Source organism: Pinus tabuliformis, chromosome Q, assembly GCF_031772625.1.
Source record: "Pinus tabuliformis cultivar Carrire ecotype Pingquan chromosome Q, CPIR1, whole genome shotgun sequence".
NCBI lineage: Eukaryota > Viridiplantae > Streptophyta > Pinopsida > Pinales > Pinaceae > Pinus > Pinus tabuliformis.
Genome location: NC_142296.1, coordinates 1,176,652,933 through 1,176,660,074, shown reverse-complemented (window position 1 = coordinate 1,176,660,074; position 7,142 = coordinate 1,176,652,933). Strand labels below are relative to the sequence as shown.

Genomic DNA, 7,142 nt, shown 5'->3' with positions numbered 1-7,142 from the left:
AGATTAAAACATGAATTAGAGCATTAAGATATTAATATCATGAACAAGACATGCATTCTTTATTGATGACTACAAAAGAATATGGAAGGATACAACCTGATCCGTTCATGGCTCCAAGAAAAACCTTCCTCCAGATCCATCCAGCGCAAGAGTAAAAAATCCTCTTTCAAATGCATACACATAGATACCATATAAATGAGATGGACATCAAAATGAGGAAACAAGGGTTTCCTACACTTGGGAGTACAAGAGGCACGGGGATAAATCAGACTTGATCAAGGACAAGTTGGATATAATATCAATACCCTATCATTCTCTCCTCTTAGTCCTTCCCATGAGGTGTATTTATATGACCTCAAAACCATTTTTTTAGTTGGGAAACAATTAGGCCACATGCTCCTGTAGGTAGGCTTGCAATGTAACCTGTAAACCCCACCCAAAAAATAGGGATATTATATTTTTTTCATACTTTAAATCATATACGCAGGTTGGGTATAGTTGAACCACGTGTGTAGGCGCTTTTTCTAGGGCAGAGTCGCGTATGGAATTTAAAATAGTTTTTTTTACTATTTGGACCAAGTCTGAAAGTAAAGGGCTTCCCAAGGCCATGACTCAGAGCATCAATTATACAAAAGTGGTAAATGATGCTATAACACATAGAATGTTGTATTTGTGACTTTGGTGAAACAAGTGTATAGCTTTGTGAAGATTCAAGTGCAATTTATGACTAGTTCTAACACAACAAGGGGAAAGTAAGTTAGCCCCTTGGAAGCCTGAAATAGTACGCACCTTGAAAGGAAGACATGAGCATAAAAGGAATCATAATTTATCTTGCAAAATAGTTCACAAGATAACCATGATTGAAATACATCACAACACACATTCAACGAGATTCATACTAATGCAAACAAAATAGTTCATAAGAGTTAACGTAAATGAAATAAAAAATATTGCAAACATAACAAGATTAGTCCTAATATATTAACAACATATGCATGAAAACGTGCCATCTCTAATATTTTATTAAAATGAAAGTCCTAAACATACATATACAATTTCCAAACCACTAGTCCCAATAGTGGAACATGAAGCCGACACCTACTCCTCCAAATAAAGATACTCCATCTATGCTAAGGAGAAGCCAAGGCTCTCAACAAAACTCCCAAACTTCTAATCCTAAGCTAAAATTTTGGCTCAAATCCCCTTACATGTGTTATGAGGGTATATTTATAACAAATGAGATGACTATTCATGTCCCTTTGTGACTCTTTGACTTCCCTCATGAAATTTTGACTTCTTTATATAATGACTCTTCATATTCCAAAACTGACACTTAGACTTCCACTTACAAATTAATTACAAAATAGATATTACAATATTTCCAATAGACAAAATTGGGTAGAGTCAACTAGAAAATCTAATGGGGAAGACACGTATCAAGATTTAGTTTGAGAAAACTCTAGCTCATCCACTTCAATTTTATTTTCAGTTACATAGTGATACCAAGCTTTGTACTATGTGATGACTTCCTCAAACATTGAAATGGGATTAGGCTGGAAGCAAATTATAGCATCCATTACATCTAGGTACACTTCCTTGGAACTAGTTTGAGCTTCTTTATTCAACAGGAGAAACATGGTATTTATATAAATAGGGCCACCAATGTACTTCTCCATACTATACATGTTCACCTCTAGGTCTTCCTTGGTGGCGATCTTCCTAATATGGTTTAAGCATTCATCAACCTCATGTCTAACCTTGTTCCTGCCTTTGTCATTGTTGAGTGAGCCAACTAAAGGGATATTTTGTGACTTCACCATGAAATACACGTTGTTATATAACTGTGCATAAGAAGCTTCAATGTTGGTGATCAATGAGCAGGGTTGTTTGTTTCTCTAGATAAGAATCTGCATCTCTGCTTTCTCCAACTCAACGTGTTGCATTATCTTTTTCACCAACTTGAGAGGTACAACATTATGTTGCATTTCCCACTTAGGCACATCAACAATGGTTGTATAAACAACCTTGAGCTTTAACATTATCTTTGCACTTCTGTTGCATGTCATGCAAGATGAAAATTATTTTGTGAAAGGTGACAAGCTCCTCATAGAGGCTTTTCATGGTCTCTCCCAAGGATGATACTTCACCAAGTATGGTTTCCTTAATTTCTTCTAGATACACTTATGCGGGAGCTTCTTTTTAAATCTCTACTCGAAGATGTTCAACTTCTTGCCTTACTACCTATAATTTCTTTGCCATCTATATGTTCTCGGCCATCAAATATTCTGTGTTTGACTTTGTTTATTTTGCAAAGTCCAATTTGGTTGCGGAAATGGCTTCTAGATTCTTTCTGGTATCCATCACAATAACCCCTTCTCTAATGAATATAGGAGATGTGAGGTCATTCAAAAAGTGTTGCTTTCTCAATATTCTTCTGAAGCTCATCAAAAGTTAGATTGTACGTATCCATGACTGGACCATCATCATGAGGAACAATTTCCTCTTCTTCACTTGGAGCTTTGTCTATTATAGGAGGAGAGGGAGACTGAGTAGTGATCTTCTATGTGGAAGGCATCATATCAACATCTTGGTTTAGATGCTATGGATCTACCTCCATATCCTAGGTTACTATTAGATATTCAATTTTTTGAGAAAGTTCCTACTCCTACCACTGCTTTCTCTACTCTTCAAGTAACTGGTTTTGTTCCTCTTATTTTTCTTACTTCTGTGTTTCTTTTTCCTCTTCTTTTCTCCGCCTTTCTTCTTCTCGTTTCTACCTTTCTTCTTCTACTCTCTTCTTCTCTTGTTCTTCCCTCTGCTTTAGTTATTCCTCCTTCCTCTTTTTCCTCTTGTTTTCAACTACTATGGACGCTTTCAGGATGATCAGATTTGCTTTGATTTTACAAATCCATTCTTCCACCAGAGTATGCATAACCTTTCTATTTCCATTTTCACGCACTAGGTTACACCCTTCTGCTCGTTCCGCTTCTGGAGTGGCTTCTTTCTGAGGAGTAACTTGTGATGTACCTTTGAAACTGACTGGTTTGTAGGGCTTAGCTACATTATAAAAAAGATTTGTCCTCTCCTCCTTAGGTCTAGCCAAAGTCTCGCTCACCAAAATAAATGAATCTTTACACAATTTTGTTTGCAAACACTCCTAGAATCATACATATTGAATTCCATGTGATCAAATGCAAACTTTTCTATCTCCTTGCCTTCAGTCTCTATATCCTGTAGATTCTTGATCTCATACAATCCAATTTGCAAAGGAAGAGTGTGCCAAGCTTATTTCTTCTTCCTCTGCAACACTGCTGACAATCTTGTTGAAAGATGATAAGAATTTTCTTCCATGACAAATTTGTCAGCGATATACCTCGATAGCAGATGTGGAGACTTCTGACCACCGAACACTTTGAGTTAAGTTCCATCTGATGAGGTAAACCAATCAGCCAATTCTAGCACTGCTTCCATCGCCTCATGAGACATGCAGGGTGACCTTTCCTCAAATATCAACTTGTACAATGGAATGAGGAAGTGATCAGCCAACTTCTCCATGACTCTTTTCTGGATGCACTCTGAAATCAACCCGCAATAGATGTACACAACAAATTATTTGGGTGACCAAGTCCACTTCATGTGAAGAAAAGAGTTTTGAGCACATATTGGATCCAACAAATAAGCATACATGTATAATCTACACTAGTACAAAATGGCTAATTAGTTACTAACAAAAATGACGAAAATTTGCATATAAACGACCATTTTTTGATCGGTGACCAATAGTAGCTAATTTACAGTGTTTTATAATGCGGCCAACTTATAGTCGTTTTTAGCTTAGTCATTAATTGATTGATCTCAATTTTATTGTCTAGTAGTATATTTGGTTATTAATTTAATCATTGATTTAGTCATTAATTGCCAAAATTAATGACCAAATATACAACAAAATATATTACTATATGATCACCTATGAAAACCAATTAATGACCAAAGAAATATGACCAAAATGTTGGTCATGTTATGAAATACTGTAAATTAGCTACTAATAGTCATATATATGAAAACTTTAGCCATTGTTTGAAACAAATTAATGACCAAATAAATATGACTATATTGTGGTCGTGTTACAAGACACTGTAAATTAGTTACTAGTAGTCATATATATGCAAAATTTTGTCGTCATTTGTAATCACAAATTTATCATTTGCAATAGTCATTTATCTTTTTTTAGTAGTTTCATATTCATTATATAAATGATTAATTTAGTAGTTTATATTCATTTCATTTACTTTCATTAATAATAATTATAAACAATTAATTTAGTCGTATACTTATTTTATTTGTATTTATCATTAATCAATTTAAACTACCAATGTAGTAGTTTTAAATTGATTTTATGTGTTCATTATTAATCAACATAGATTAATTAGTATGAATTTATGACTGCATTAAAAAAATGTCATATAATGTGCATGTCCATCTAATATGAAAACATATAGTTACATATGTTAATTACAATACTAAATAATATCAAGTGCAACTATAAATAATTTCAACCACATAAATTGTGTTATATAAAATGTCTAATATTACAATATGAGTTTCCAACTTAATATTGGTTGGACTACACTTTACACATGAAATATTGTTTCAACACTTCAAAACGTTATCATTGTGTTGTCAAAGCATTGCAGGTGAATTCACCAACTCTCAAGACTTAATCATCAGTCTCTATGTGTGTGTCTTATGTAGGATATTGGCTCTATGGGTATACCATTTCTCTTCTCTCTTTGTCTCTCTCTTTTCATTTGTCGCTCTAGTGTTATTGTTCTCCTCTTTCTTCAATTCTTGCTTCTTTCCATCAATACTGAGTTCCTTTTTCTGAAAAAGAAAGAAGGTACAATGTAGGGTATAAGACATGAAAGATGATGAACACTGTAATATAAACTAATGTACACTATAAATAATTTATACAACATATACCTCAACATTATCAATGTCAATGCCAATTTCCCCATAAAAGCAAGAAACTCGAACAAGTTTTCTTCAGTCGGACAATAGTGGCCTCTATGTGGATAGGTGACCTGTATAAACAAAGCAAATAAAACGTTAACATAGAAAAAACACCTTAGTAGAGAGTAGTTTACAAACGGTTAGCGAGTAGAAGGCAATCTAGGAGGAGAAAGCGACGACTGGTAAGATCCAGGGTTTAAAAAAATTAATCAAGCGTTGAATGCCATGGAGGGGCATAAAAGGGGGAGCTCCACTCCCTCCTACAGTTAGGTAGTCTCTAGCCGAGGCAAGAAACCGTTGGAGGTTGAAAAAGGTCTTTCAGGAGGAGGGAAACGGGACAACGACGACACATAGGAGCAAAATAATAGGAGGGAGGAAGATAGAACAAAAGAAAAAGAAGAAGAGGACAAGAAACAAAAAGCAAAAAATAAAAAACAAAATGGTCCATGTAAGCCTAAGACCGTTGTCATACCCAGAGTGGTGTTGAGTGACCCAGCACTGCAAGCGCATAGGGATCACATGAGGACTTATGCTATCATTTGTAAATTCATGGGGTTATGGCCCACAGAGAAGGTGCTACAAGCGTGGATTAAATATCACTGGAAACCTAAAGGGGATATAGACCTACATCTTGGGTCAAAGGGTTTCTTTACTATAGTTTTTACCAACATCAAGGATAAAGACAAGGTGTTTGAAGGAGGGCCCTACTTCTATGCAGCTGTAGGCCTCTATATGCAGCCCTGGATGATGAATTTTGTCCCGAAGCACGAGACTTTCACTTCAATCCCAGTTTGGGTAAGACTCTACTCCTCACCACTAGATTATTGGCAACCAGGTTCTTTATCAGCAATAGAAAATAAATTAGGGTGTTTTGTTGAAATATCTGAGGCAACCTCCTTTGCCCATATATGTGTGGAGATGGATCTCTCTGGAGCTCTACCATATGAGGTGATCCCGTAAGTTTTTGATGAATAATGGGTGCAAATAGTGGATTATGAACATGTTTCTTTTAGATGTTGCAAATGCCATGAACATGGGCATCTATTTAGAGACTGCCCTCTCAACAATACAGAGAGCAGAAGTAAAGTTACAATAGGGAAAGAAACTGAGAGCTTTCATAAAGTGGGAAATAAAGGTAAAGGAGGGAAAAGGTTACAAAAAAAAACCACACCGAGGAAAAACAGGCAAGTCAGAATAGGTACAATATACTAGAAGAAGAGGAAGAGGTAACAAAGGCAAATCAAGCCATGGAGGACAGCCCAGGGGAGAAGGAAAAAGAAGAAAATAGGGAGAAGACACGGGACATTAACCAGCAAAAGAGAAACAGGCAAGTCAGAATAGGTACAATATACTAGAAGAAGAGGAAGAGGTAACAAAGGCAAATCAGGCCATGGAGGACAGCCCAGGGGAGAAGGAAAAAGAAGAAAATAGGGAGAAGACACAGGACATTAACCAGCAAAATGAGACTATGTTGAGCAACATGAAACTGGAAATGGACCAAGAAATGACCTCGAGTGAGGTGGAAACGGAGGATCATGAACTGTAGGATATTCTCGAAAGAGAACATCTAGATCTGGAAAGGTTCCTGAAACAGGGGAGCACGGAAGGTATGAATTCACTACCTATTAATAGAGTGCAACAATTGTTTCTGTGGAGAACTCAGGCTAAAGGGCTGGGAGGGAAAAGAAACCTCAAAAGATAGGACAACGAAGGGGTGAAAACCTTGAAAACCACATCAGGACTCGCTCCCAGAAACCTAGGAAGGAAAAGGGGCAGAAAGAAACAAAATGAGTTACTGATAGAATGTGGAAAATTGATGATAGATTCAGGTAAGATGAAAGATCTAACCAGCTACTCCTTTACAAATCTTTCTTAATGAAGCTCACATCTTGGAATATTAGAAGTCTAGGAAGTAAAAGAAAGCAAAGGAATCTTAACAATAAAATGAAACAAGAAACTTTAGATATGATTTTCATCTAGGAAACTAAATGTTCAATTCAAAAAATAAGAGACACAAACAACAAATGGCTCAATAGATATGAATTTCTAGAAGTCAATGCAAACAAAACAGTAGGAGGCATTTACACACTCTGGAACCCCCAAAAGATTGGCATAGTGGATGCTGAGGC

The 7,142-nt window shown here is 36.0% G+C and overlaps 1 long non-coding RNA gene across 1 annotated transcript; it reads right to left on the bottom strand.

The window, feature by feature from the left end:
- Nucleotides 1-4,547: 4,547 nt before the first annotated feature.
- On the bottom strand, nucleotides 4,548-5,112 carry LOC149223892 (uncharacterized). The gene is made up of 2 exons (XR_016248998.1): nucleotides 4,984-5,112; nucleotides 4,548-4,881 (listed from the first exon to the last, which is right to left on the bottom strand). It is a non-coding gene; the product is annotated as an uncharacterized LOC149223892 (long non-coding RNA).
- Between the last annotated feature and the right edge of the window lie 2,030 nt (nucleotides 5,113-7,142).